Source organism: Schistocerca gregaria, unplaced genomic scaffold (assembly GCF_023897955.1).
Source record: "Schistocerca gregaria isolate iqSchGreg1 unplaced genomic scaffold, iqSchGreg1.2 ptg000251l, whole genome shotgun sequence".
Classification (NCBI taxonomy): Eukaryota; Metazoa; Arthropoda; class Insecta; order Orthoptera; family Acrididae; genus Schistocerca; species Schistocerca gregaria.
Window position 1 is genome coordinate 3681271 of NW_026061759.1, and position 12628 is coordinate 3693898.

Consider the following 12628-nt stretch of genomic DNA (forward strand, 5'->3'; position numbering starts at 1 on the left):
TAATAGCAGCCACGTTGCACGGGAGAATGTGAAAAGTGTTCATATGTAGTAAAAACCTGAGAATCCGTCCGTTTTCGTCATTTGTTATCGCATCGACTTAAATTCAGATCGACACATTGGCCGCTTTTCCCTCTGAGACGGTTACATTTATCGTCTGCAAAGCTATGTCGCGTGCTGCGGTATGCGGAGACACTAAAAGCACCATAGTAGAACACAGAAGAAGCTTCTAAGTTGATGTAATAGCCAGTAAGAAGTAATACAATTCAAGTTTTAGTTGTCGATTATTCACTTTTTAGCCGGCTTTGGTGGCTTGGACATGACCTAGGACCTTAATATTTTGCATGAAAGGAAGACTAGCAGCCGCGTTGCACGGGAGAATGTGAAAAGTGTTCATATGTAGTAAAAACCTGAGAAATCCGTCCGTTTCCGTCATTTGTTATCGAATCGATTTAAAGCCACATTGGCCGCTCTTCTCTCTGAAACGGTTACATTTATCGTCTGCAAAGCTATGTCGCGTGCTGCAGTATGCGGAGACACTAAAACCACCATATTAGAACACAGAAGAAGCTAATAAGTTGAAGTAATAGCCAGTAAGAAGTAGTACAATTCAAGTTTTAGTTATCGATTAATCACTTTTTAGCTGGCTTTGGTGGGTTGGACATGACCTAGGACCTTAAGATTTTGCATGAAAGGAAGACTAGCGCCGCGTTGCACGGGAGCATGTGAAAAGTGTTCATATGTAGTAAAAACCTGAGAAATCCGTCCGTTTTCGTCATTTGTTATCGAATCGATTTAAAGCCAGATCGTCACATTGGCCGCTATTCTCTCTGAAACGGTTACATTTATCGTCTGCAAAGCTATGTCGCGTGCTGCGGTATGCGGAAACACTAAAAGCACCATAGTAGAACACAGAAGAAGCTTCTAAGTTGAAGTAATAGCCAGTAAGAAGTAGTACAATTCAAGTTTTAGTTGTCGATTATTCACTTTTTAGCCGGCTTTGGTGGCTTGGACATGACCTAGGACCTTACGATTTTGCATGAAAGGAGGACTAGTAGCCGCGTTGCACGGGAGAATGTGAAAAGTGTTCATATGTAGTAAAAACCTGAGAAATCCGTCCGTTTTCGTCATTTGTTATCGAATCGCCTTAAAGCCAGATCGTCATATTGGCCGATTTTTTCTCTCTGAGACGGTTACATTAATCGTCTGCAAAGCTATGTCGCGTGCTGCGGTATGCTGAGACACTAAATGCACCATAGTAGAACACAGAAGAAGCTTCTAAGTTGAAGTAATAGCCAGTAAGAAGTAGTACTATTTAAGTTTTAGTTGTCGATTAATCACTTTTTAACCGGCTTTGGTGGCTTGGACATGTCCTAGGACATTAAAATTTTGCATGAAAGGAGGACTAGCAGCCGCGTTGCACGGGAGAATGTGAAAAGTGTTCATATGTAGTAAATACCTGAGAAATCCGTCCGTATTCGTCATTTGTTATCGAATCGACTTAAAGCCAGATCGTCATATTGGCCGCTTTTCTTTCTGAGACTGTTACATTAATCGTCTGCAAAGCTATGTCGCGTGCTGCGGTATGCGGAAACACTAAAAGCACCATAGTAGAACAGAGAAGAAGCTTCTAAGTTGAAGTAATAGCCAGTAAGAAGTAGTACTATTTAAGTTTTAGTTGTCGTTTAATCACTTTTTAACCAGCTTTGGTGGCTTGGACATGTCCTAGGACCTTAAGATTTTGCATGAAAGGAAAACTAGCAGCCGCGTTGCCCGGGAGAATGTGAAAAGTGTTCATATGTAGTATAAACCTGAGTAATCCGTCCGTTTTCGTCATTTGTTATCGAATCGATTAAAAGCCAGATCGTCACATTGGCCGCTCTTCTCTCCGAAACGGTTACATTTATCGCCTGCAAAGCTATGTCGCGTGCTGCGGTATGCGGAGACACTAAAAGCACCATAGTAGAACACAGAAGAAGCTTCTAAGTTGAAGTAATAGCCAGTAAGATGTAGTACAATTCAAGTTTTAGTTGTCGATTATTCACTTTGTAGCCGGCTTTGATGGCTTGGAAATGAGGTGGAACCTTAAGATTTTGCATGAAAGGAAGACTAGCAGCCGCGTTGCACGAGAGGGTGTGAAAAGTGTTCATATGTAGTAAAAACCTGAGAAATCCGTCCGTTTTCGTCATTTGTTATCGAATCGATTTAAAGCCAGATCGTCACATTGGCCGCTCTTCTCTCTGAAACGGTTACATTTTTCGTCTGCAAAGCAATGTCGCGTGCTGCGGTATGCGGAAACACTAAAAGCACCATAGTAGAACAGAGAAGAAGCTTCTAAGTTGAAGTAATAGCCAGTAAGAAGTAGTAATATTTAAGATTTAGTTGTCGATTAATCACTTTTTAACCGGCATTGGTGGCTTGGACATGTCCTGGGACCTTAAGACTTTGCAAGAAATAAGACTAGCAGCCGCGTTGCACGGGAGAATGTGAAAAGTGTTCATATGTAGTAAAAACCTGAGAAATCCGTCCGTTTACGTCATTTGTTATCGAATCGATTTAAAGCCAGATCGTCACAATGGCCGCTCTTCTCTCTGAAACGGTTACATTTATCGTCTGCAAAGCTATGTCGAATGCTGCGGTATACGGAAACACTAAAAGCACCACAGCAGAACTCAGAATAAGTTTCTAAGTTGAAGTAATAGCCAGTAAGAAGTAGTACAATTCAAGTTTTAATTATAGATTATTCACATTTTAGACGGCTTTGGTGGCTTGGATATGACCTAGGACCTTAAGGATTTGCATGAAAGGAGGACTAGCAGCCGCGTTGCACGGGAGAATGTGAAAAGTGTTCATATGTAGTAAAAACCTGAGAAATCCGTCCGTTTTCGTCATTTGTTATCGAATCGACTTACATTCAGATCGACACATTGGCCGCTTTTCTCTCTGAGACGGTTACATTTAATGTCTGCAAAGCTATGTCGCGTGCTGCGGTAAGCGGAGACACTAAAAGCACCATAGTAGAACACAGAAGAAGCTTCTAAGTTGAAGTAATAGCCAGTAAGAAGTATAAAAATTCAAGTTTAAGTTGTCAATTATTCACTTTCTCGCCGGCTTTGGTGGCTTGGACATGACCTAGGACCTTAAGATTTTGCATGAGAGGAAGACTAGCAGCCGCGTTGCACTGGAGAATGTGAAAAGTGTTCATATGTAGTAAAAACCTGAGAAATCCGTCCGTTTTCGTCATTTGTTATCGAATCGATTTAAAGCCAGATCGTCACATTGGCCGCTCTTCTCTCTGAAACGGTTACATTTATCGTCTGCAAAGCTATGTCGCGTGCTGCGGTATGCGGAGACACTAAAAGCACCATAGTAGAAAAGAGAAGAAGCTTCTAAGTTGAAGTAATAGCCAGTATGAAGTAGTACTATTTAAGTTTTAGTTGTCGATTAATCACTTTTTAACCTGCTTTTGTGGCTTGAACATGTCCTAGGAAATACGATTTTGCATGAAAGGAAGACTAGCAGCCGCGTTGCACGAGAGAATGTGAAAAGTGTTCATATGTAGTAAAAACCTGAGAAATCCGTCCGTTTTCGTCATTTGTTATCGAATCGATTTAAAGCCAGATCGTCACATTGGCCGCTCTTCTCTCCGAAACGGTTACATTTATCGTCTGCAAAGCTATGTCGTGTGCTGCGGTATGCGGAGACACAAAAAGCACCATAGTAGAACTCAGAAGAAGCTTCTAAGTTGAAGTAATAGCCATTAAGAAGTAGTACTATTCAAGTTTTAGTTGTCGTTTAATCACTTTTTAGCCGGCTTTGGTGGCTTGGACATGAGGTGGAACCATAAGATTTTGCATGAAACGAAGACTAGCAGCCGCGTTGCACGGGAGAATGTGAAAAGTGTTCATATGTAGTAAAAACCTGAGAAATCCGTCCGTTTTCGTCATTTGTTATCGAATCGATTTAAAGCCAGATCGTCACAATGGCCGCTCTTCTCTCTGAAACGGTTACATTTATCGTCTGCAAAGCTATGTCGCGTGTTGCGGTATACGGAAACACTAAAAGCACCACAGTAGAACTCAGAATAAGCTTCTAAGTTGAAGTAATAGCCAGTTAGAAGTAGTACAATTCAAGTTTTAATTATAGATTATTCATATTTTAGCCGGCTTTGGTGGCTTGGATATGACCTAGGACCTTACGAATTTGCTTGAAAGGAGGACTAGCAGCCACGTTGCAACGGGAGAATGTGAAAAGTGTTCATATGTAGTAAAAACCTGAGAATCCGTCCGTTTTCGTCATTTGTTATAGCATCGACTTAAATTCAGATCGACACATTGGCCGCTTTTTCCTCTGAGACGGTTACATTTATCGTCTGCAAAGCTATGTCCCGTGCTGCGGTATGCGGAGACAATAAAAGCACCATAGTAGAACACAGAAGAAGCTTCTAAGTTGAAGTAATAGCCAGTAAGAAGTAGTACAATTCATGTTTTAGTTTTCGATTATTCACTTTTTAGCCGGCTTTGGTGGCTTGGACATGACCTAGGACCTTAAGATTTTGCATGAAAGGAAGACTAGCAGCCGCGTTGCACGAGAGGGTGTGAAAAGTGTTCATATGTAGTAAAAACCTGAGAAATCCGTCCGTTTTCGTCATTTGTTATCGAATCGATTTAAAGCCAGATCGTCACATTGGCCGCTCTTCTCTCTGAAACGGTTACATTTATCGTCTGCAAAGCAATGTCGCGTGCTGCGGTATGCGGAAACACTAAAAGCACCATAGTAGAACAGAGAAGAAGCTTCTAAGTTGAAGTAATAGCCAGTAAGAAGTAGTAATATTTAAGATTTAGTTGTCGATTAATCACTTTTTAACTGGCTTTGGTGGCTTGGACATGTCCTAGGACCTTAAGATTTTGCATGAAAGGAAGACTAGCAGCCGCGTTGCACGGGAGAATGTGAAAAGTGTTCATATGTAGTAAAAACCTGAGAAATCCGTCCGTTTTCGTCATTTGTTATCGAATCGACTTAAATTCAGATCGACACATTGGCCGCTTTTCTCTCTGAGACTGTTACATTTATCGTCTGCAAAGCTATGTCGCGTGCTGCGGTATGCGGAGACACTAAAAGCACCATATTAGAACACAGAAGAAGCTTCTAAGTTGAAGTAATAGCCAGTAAAAAGTAGTACTATTTAAGTTTTAGTTGTCGTTGAATCACTTTTTAACCGGCTTTGGTGGCTTGGACATGTCCTAGGACCTTAAGATTTTGCAAGAAATAAGACTAGCAGCCGCGTTGCACGGGAGAATGTGAAAAGTGTTCATATGTAGTAAAAACCTGAGAAATCCGTCCGTTTACGTCATTTGTTATCGAATCGATTTAAAGCCAGATCGTCACAATGGCCGCTCTTCTCTCTGAAACGGTTACATTTATCGTATGCAAAGCTATGTCGAATGCTGCGGTATACGGAAACACTAAAAGCACCACAGCAGAACTCAGAATAAGTTTCTAAGTTGAAGTAATAGCCAGTAAGAAGTAGTACAATTCAAGTTTTAATTATAGATTATTCACATTTTAGACGGCTTTGGTGGCTTGGATATGACCTAGGACCTTAAGGATTTGCATGAAAGGAGGACTAGCAGCCGCGTTGCACGGGAGAATGTGAAAAGTGTTCATATGTAGTAAAAACCTGAGAAATCCGTCCGTTTTCGTCATTTGTTATCGAATCGACTTACATTCAGATCGACACATTGGCCGCTTTTCACTCTGAGACGGTTACATTTATCGTCTGCAAAGCTATGTCGCGTGCTGCGGTATGCGGAGACTAAAAGCACCATAGTAGAACACAGAAGAAGCTTCTAAGTTGAAGTAATAGCCAGTAAGAAGTATAAAAATTCAAGTTTAAGTTGTCGATTATTCACTTTTTCGACGGCTTTGGTGGCTTGGACATGACCTAGGACCTTAAGATTTTGCATGAGAGGAAGACTAGCAGCCGCGTTGCACTGGAGAATGTGAAAAGTGTTCATATGTAGTAAAAACCTGAGAAATCCGTCCGTTTTCGTCATTTGTTATCGAATCGATTTAAAGCCAGATCGTCACATTGGCCGCTCTTCTCTCTGAAACGGTTACTTTTATCGTCTGCAAAGCAATGTTGCGTGCTGCGGTATGCGGAGACACTATAAGCACCATAGTAGAAAAGAGAAGAAGCTTCTAAGTTGAAGTAATAGCCAGTATGAAGTAGTACTATTTAAGTTTTAGTTGTCGATTAATCACTTTTTAACCTGCTTTTGTGGCTTGAACATGTCCTAGGAAATACGATTTTGCATGAAAGGAAGACTAGCAGCCGCGTTGCACGAGAGAATGTGAAAAGTGTTCATATGTAGTAAAAACCTGAGAAATCCGTCCGTTTTCGTCATTTGTTATCGAATCGATTTAAAGCCAGATCGTCACATTGGCCGCTCTTCTCTCCGAAACGGTTACATTTATCGTCTGCAAAGCTATGTCGCGTGCTGCGGTATGCGGAGACACAAAAAGCACCATAGTAGAACACAGAAGAAGCTTCTAAGTTGAAGTAATAGCCATTAAGAAGTAGTACTATTTAAGTTTTAGTTGTCGTTTAATCACTTTTTAGCCGGCTTTGGTTGCTTGGACATGAGGTGGAACCTTAAGATTTTGCATGAAACGAAGACTAGCAGCCGCGTTGCACAGGAGAATGTGAAAAGTGTTCATATGTAGTAAAAACCTGAGAAATCCGTCCGTTTTCGTCATTTGTTATCGAATCGATTTAAAGCCAGATCGTCACAATGGCCGCTCTTCTCTCTGAAACGGTTACATTTATCGTCTGCAAAGCTATGTCGCATGTTGCAGTATACGGAAACACTAAAAGCACCACAGTAGAACTCAGAATAAGCTTCTAAGTTGAAGTAATAGCCAGTTAGAAGTAGTACAATTCAAGTTTTAATTATAGATTATTCATATTTTAGCCGGCTTTGGTGGCTTGGATATGACCTAGGACCTTACGAATTTGCTTGAAAGGAGGACTAGCAGCCACGTTGCAACGGGAGAATGTGAAAAGTGTTCATATGTAGTAAAAACCTGAGAATCCGTCCGTTTTCGTCATTTGTTATAGCATCGACTTAAATTCAGATCGACACATTGGCCGCTTTTTCCTCTGAGACGGTTACATTTATCGTCTGCAAAGCTATGTCCCGTGCTGCGGTATGCGGAGACACTAAAAGCACCATAGTAGAACACAGAAGAAGCTTCTAAGTTGAAGTAATAGCCAGTAAGAAGTAGTACAATTCATGTTTTAGTTGTCGATTATTCACTTTTTAGCCGGCTTTGGTGGCTTGGACATGACCTAGGACCTTAAGATTTTGCATGAAAGGAAGACTAGCAGCCGCGTTGCACGGGAGAATGTGAAAAGTGTTCATATGTAGTAAAAACCTGAGAAATCCGTCCGTTTCCATCATTTGTTATCGAATCGATTTAAAGCCAGATCTTCACATTGGCCGCTCTTCTCTCTGAATCGGTTACATTTATCGTCTGCAAAGCTATGTCGCGTGCTGCGGTATGCGGAGACACTAAAAGCACCATATTAGAACACAGAAGAAGCTAATAAGTTGAAGTAATAGCCAGTAAGAAGTAGTACAATTCAAGATTTAGTTATCGATTAATCACTTTTTAGCTGGCTTTGGTGGGTTGGACATGACCTAGGACCTTAAGATTTTGCATGAAAGGAAGACTAGCGCCGCGTTGCACGGGAGCATGTGAAAAGTGTTCATATGTAGTAAAAACCTGAGAAATCCGTCCGTTTTCGTCATTTGTTATCGAATCGATATAAAGCCAGATCGTCACATTGGCCGCTATTCTCTCTGAAACGGTTACATTTATCGTCTGCAAAGCTATGTCGCGTGCTGCGGTATGCGGAAACACTAAAAGCACCATAGTAGAACACAGAAGAAGCTTCTAAGTTGAAGTAATAGCCAGTAAGAAGTAGTACAATTCAAGTTTTAGTTGTCGATTATTCACTTTTTAGCCGGCTTTGGTGGCTTGGACATGACCTAGGACCTTACGATTTTGCATGAAAGGAGGACTAGTAGCCGCGTTGCACGGGAGAATGTGAAAAGTGTTCATATGTAGTAAAAACCTGAGAAATCCGTCCGTTTTCGTCATTTGTTATCGAATCGGCTTAAAGCCAGATCGTCATATTGGCCGGTTTTTTCTCTCTGAGACGGTTACATTAATCGTCTGCAAAGCTATGTCACGTGCTGCGGTATGCTGAGACACTAAATGCACCATAGTAGAACACAGAAGAAGCTTCTAAGTTGAAGTAATAGCCAGTAAGAAGTAGTAGTATTTAAGTTTTAGTTGTCGATTAATCACTTTTTAACCGGCTTTGGTGGCTTGGACATGTCCTAGGACATTAAGATTTTGCATGAAAGGAGGACTAGCAGCCGCGTTGCACGGGAGAATGTGAAAAGTGTTCATATGTAGTAAATACCTGAGAAATCCGTCCGTTTTCGTCATTTGTTATCGAATCGACTTAAAGCCAGATCGTCATATTGGCCGCTTTTCACTCTGAGACTGTTACATTAATCGTCTGCAAAGCTATGTCGCGTGCTGCGGTATGCGGAAACACTTATAGCACCATAGTAGAACAGAGAAGAAGCTTCTAAGTTGAAGTAATAGCCAGTAAGAAGTAGTACTATTTAAGTTTTAGTTGTCGTTTAATCACTTTTTAACCAGCTTTGGTGGCTTGGACATGTCCTAGGACCTTAAGATTTTGCATGAAAGGAAAACTAGCAGCCGCGTTGCCCGGGAGAATGTGAAAAGTGTTCATATGTAGTAAAAACCTGAGTAATCCGTCCGTTTTCGTCATTTGTTATCGAATCGATTAAAAGCCAGATCGTCACATTGGCCGCTCTTCTCTCCGAAACGGTTACATTTATCGCCTGCAAAGCTATGTCGCGTGCTGCGGTATGCGGAGACACTATAAGCACCATAGTAGAACACAGAAGAAGCTTCTAAGTTGAAGTAATAGCCAGTAAGATGTAGTACAATTCAAGTTTTAGTTGTCGATTATTCACTTTGTAGCCGGCTTTGATGGCTTGGAAATGAGGTGGAACCTTAAGATTTTGCATGAAAGGAAGACTAGCAGCCGCGTTGCACGAGAGGGTGTGAAAAGTGTTCATATGTAGTAAAAACCTGAGAAATCCGTCCGTTTTCGTCATTTGTTATCGAATCTATTTAAAGCCAGATCGTCAAAATGGCCGCTCTTCTCTCTGAAACGGTTACATTTATCGTCTGCAAAGCTGTGTCGCGTGCTGCGGTATACGGAAACACTAAAAGCACCACAGTAGAACTCAGAATAAGCTTCTAAGTTGAAGTAATAGCCAGTAAGAAGTAGTACAATTCAAGTTTTAATTATAGATTATTCACATATTATCCGGCTTTGGTGGCTTGGATATGACCTAGGACCTTATGAATTCGCATGAAATGAGGACTAGCAGACGCGTTGCACGGGAGAATGTGAAAAGTGTTCATATGTAGTCAAAACCTGAGAATCCGTCCGTTTTCATCATTTGTTATCGAATCGATTTAATGCCAGATCGTCACATTGGCCGCTATTCTCTCTGAAACGGTTACATTTATCGTCTGCAAAGCTATGTCGCGTGCTGCGGTATGCGGAGACACTAAAAGCACCATATTAGAACACAGAAGAAGCTTATAAGTTGAAGTAATAGCCAGTAAGAAGTAGTACAATTCAAGTTGTAGTTGTCGATTAATCACTTTTTAGCTGGCTTTGGTGGGTTGGACATGACCTAGGACCTTAAGACTTTGCATGAAAGGAAGAGTAGCGCCGCGTTGCACGGGAGAATGTGAAAAGTGTTCATATGTAGTAAAAACCTGAGAAATCCGTCCGTTTTCGTCATTTGTTATCGAATCGATTTAAAGCCAGATCGTCACAATGGCCGCTCTTCTCTCTGAAACGGTTACATTTATCGTCTGCAAAGCTATGTCGCGTGTTGCGGTATACGGAAACACTAAAAGCACCACAGTAGAACTCAGAATAAGCTTCTAAGTTGAAGTAATAGCCAGTTAGAAGTAGTACAATTCAAGTTTTAATTATAGATTATTCATATTTTAGCCGGCTTTGGTGGCTTGGATATGACCTAGGACCTTACGAATTTGCTTGAAAGGAGGACTAGCAGCCTCGTTGCAACGGGAGAATGTGAAAAGTGTTCATATGTAGTAAAAACCTGAGAATCCGTCCGTTTTCGTCATTTGTTATAGCATCGACTTAAATTCAGATCGACACATTGGCCGCTTTTTCCTCTGAGACGGTTACATTTATCGTCTGCAAAGCTATGTCCCGTGCTGCGGTATGCGGAGACACTAAAAGCACCATAGTAGAACACAGAAGAAGCTTCTAAGTTGAAGTAATAGCCAGTAAGAAGTAGTACAATTCATGTTTTAGTTGTCGATTATTCACTTTTTAGCCGGCTTTGGTGGCTTGGACATGACCTAGGACCTTAAGATTTTGCATGAAAGGAAGACTAGCAGCCGCGTTGCACGGGAGAATGTGAAAAGTGTTCATATGTAGTAAAAACCTGAGAAATCCGTCCGTTTTCGTCATTTGTTATCGAATCGATGTAAAGCCAGATCGTCACATTGGCCGCTCTTCTCTCTGAAACGGTTACATTTATCGTCTGCAAAGCAATGTCGCGTACTGCGGTATGCGGAAACACTAAAAGCACCATAGTAGAACAGAGAAGAAGCTTCTAAGTTGAAGTAATAGCCAGTAAGAAGTAGTAATATTTAAGATTTAGTTGTCGATTAATCACTTTTTAACTGGCTTTGGTGGCTTGGACATGTCCTAGGACCTTAAGATTTTGCATGAAAGGAAGACTAGCAGCCGCGTTGCACGGGAGAATGTGAAAAGTGTTCATATGTAGTAAAAACCTGAGAAATCCGTCCGTTTTCGTCATTTGTTATCGAATCGACTTAAATTCAGATCGACACATTGGCCGCTTTTCTCTCTGAGACTGTTACATTTATCGTCTGCAAAGCTATGTCGCGTGCTGCGGTATGCGGAAACACTAAAAGCACCATAGTAGAACACAGAAGAAGCTTCTAAGTTGAAGTAATAGCCAGTAAGAAGTAGTACAATTCAAGTTTTAGTTGTCGATTATTCACTTTTTAGCCGGCTTTGGTGGCTTGGACATGACCTAGGACCTTACGATTTTGCATGAAAGGAGGACTAGTAGCCGCGTTGCACGGGAGAATGTGAAAAGTGTTCATATGTAGTAAAAACCTGAGAAATCCGTCCGTTTTCGTCATTTGTTATCGAATCGCCTTAAAGCCAGATCGTCATATTGGCCGGTTTTTTCTCTCTGAGACGGTTACATTAATCGTCTGCAAAGCTATGTCGCGTGCTGCGGTATGCTGAGACACTAAATGCACCATAGTAGAACACAGAAGAAGCTTCTAAGTTGAAGTAATAGCCAGTAAGAAGTAGTAGTATTTAAGTTTTAGTTGTCGATTAATCACTTTTTAACCGGCTTTGGTGGCTTGGACATGTCCTAGGACATTAAGATTTTGCATGAAAGGAGGACTAGCAGCCGCGTTGCACGGGAGAATGTGAAAAGTGTTCATATGTAGTAAATACCTGAGAAATCCGTCCGTTTTCGTCATTTGTTATCGAATCGACTTAAAGCCAGATCGTCATATTGGCCGCTTTTCACTCTGAGACTGTTACATTAATCGTCTGCAAAGCTATGTCGCGTGTTGCGGTATACGGAAACACTAAAAGCACCACAGTAGAACTCAGAATAAGCTTCTAAGTTGAAGTAATAGCCAGTTAGAAGTAGTACAATTCAAGTTTTAATTATAGATTATTCATATTTTAGCCGGCTTTGGTGGCTTGGATATGACCTAGGACCTTACGAATTTGCTTGAAAGGAGGACTAGCAGCCTCGTTGCAACGGGAGAATGTGAAAAGTGTTCATATGTAGTAAAAACCTGAGAATCCGTCCGTTTTCGTCATTTGTTATAGCATCGACTTAAATTCAGATCGACACATTGGCCGCTTTTTCCTCTGAGACGGTTACATTTATCGTCTGCAAAGCTATGTCCCGTGCTGCGGTATGCGGAGACACTAAAAGCACCATAGTAGAACACAGAAGAAGCTTCTAAGTTGAAGTAATAGCCAGTAAGAAGTAGTACAATTCATGTTTTAGTTGTCGATTATTCACTTTTTAGCCGGCTTTGGTGGCTTGGACATGACCTAGGACCTTAAGATTTTGCATGAAAGGAAGACTAGCAGCCGCGTTGCACGGGAGAATGTGAAAAGTGTTCATATGTAGTAAAAACCTGAGAAATCCGTCCGTTTTCGTCATTTGTTATCGAATCGATGTAAAGCCAGATCGTCACATTGGCCGCTCTTCTCTCTGAAACGGTTACATTTATCGTCTGCAAAGCAATGTCGCGTGCTGCGGTATGCGGAAACACTAAAAGCACCATAGTAGAACAGAGAAGAAGCTTCTAAGTTGAAGTAATAGCCAGTAAGAAGTAGTAATATTTAAGATTTAGTTGTCGATTAATCACTTTTTAACTGGCTTTGGTGGCTTGGACATGT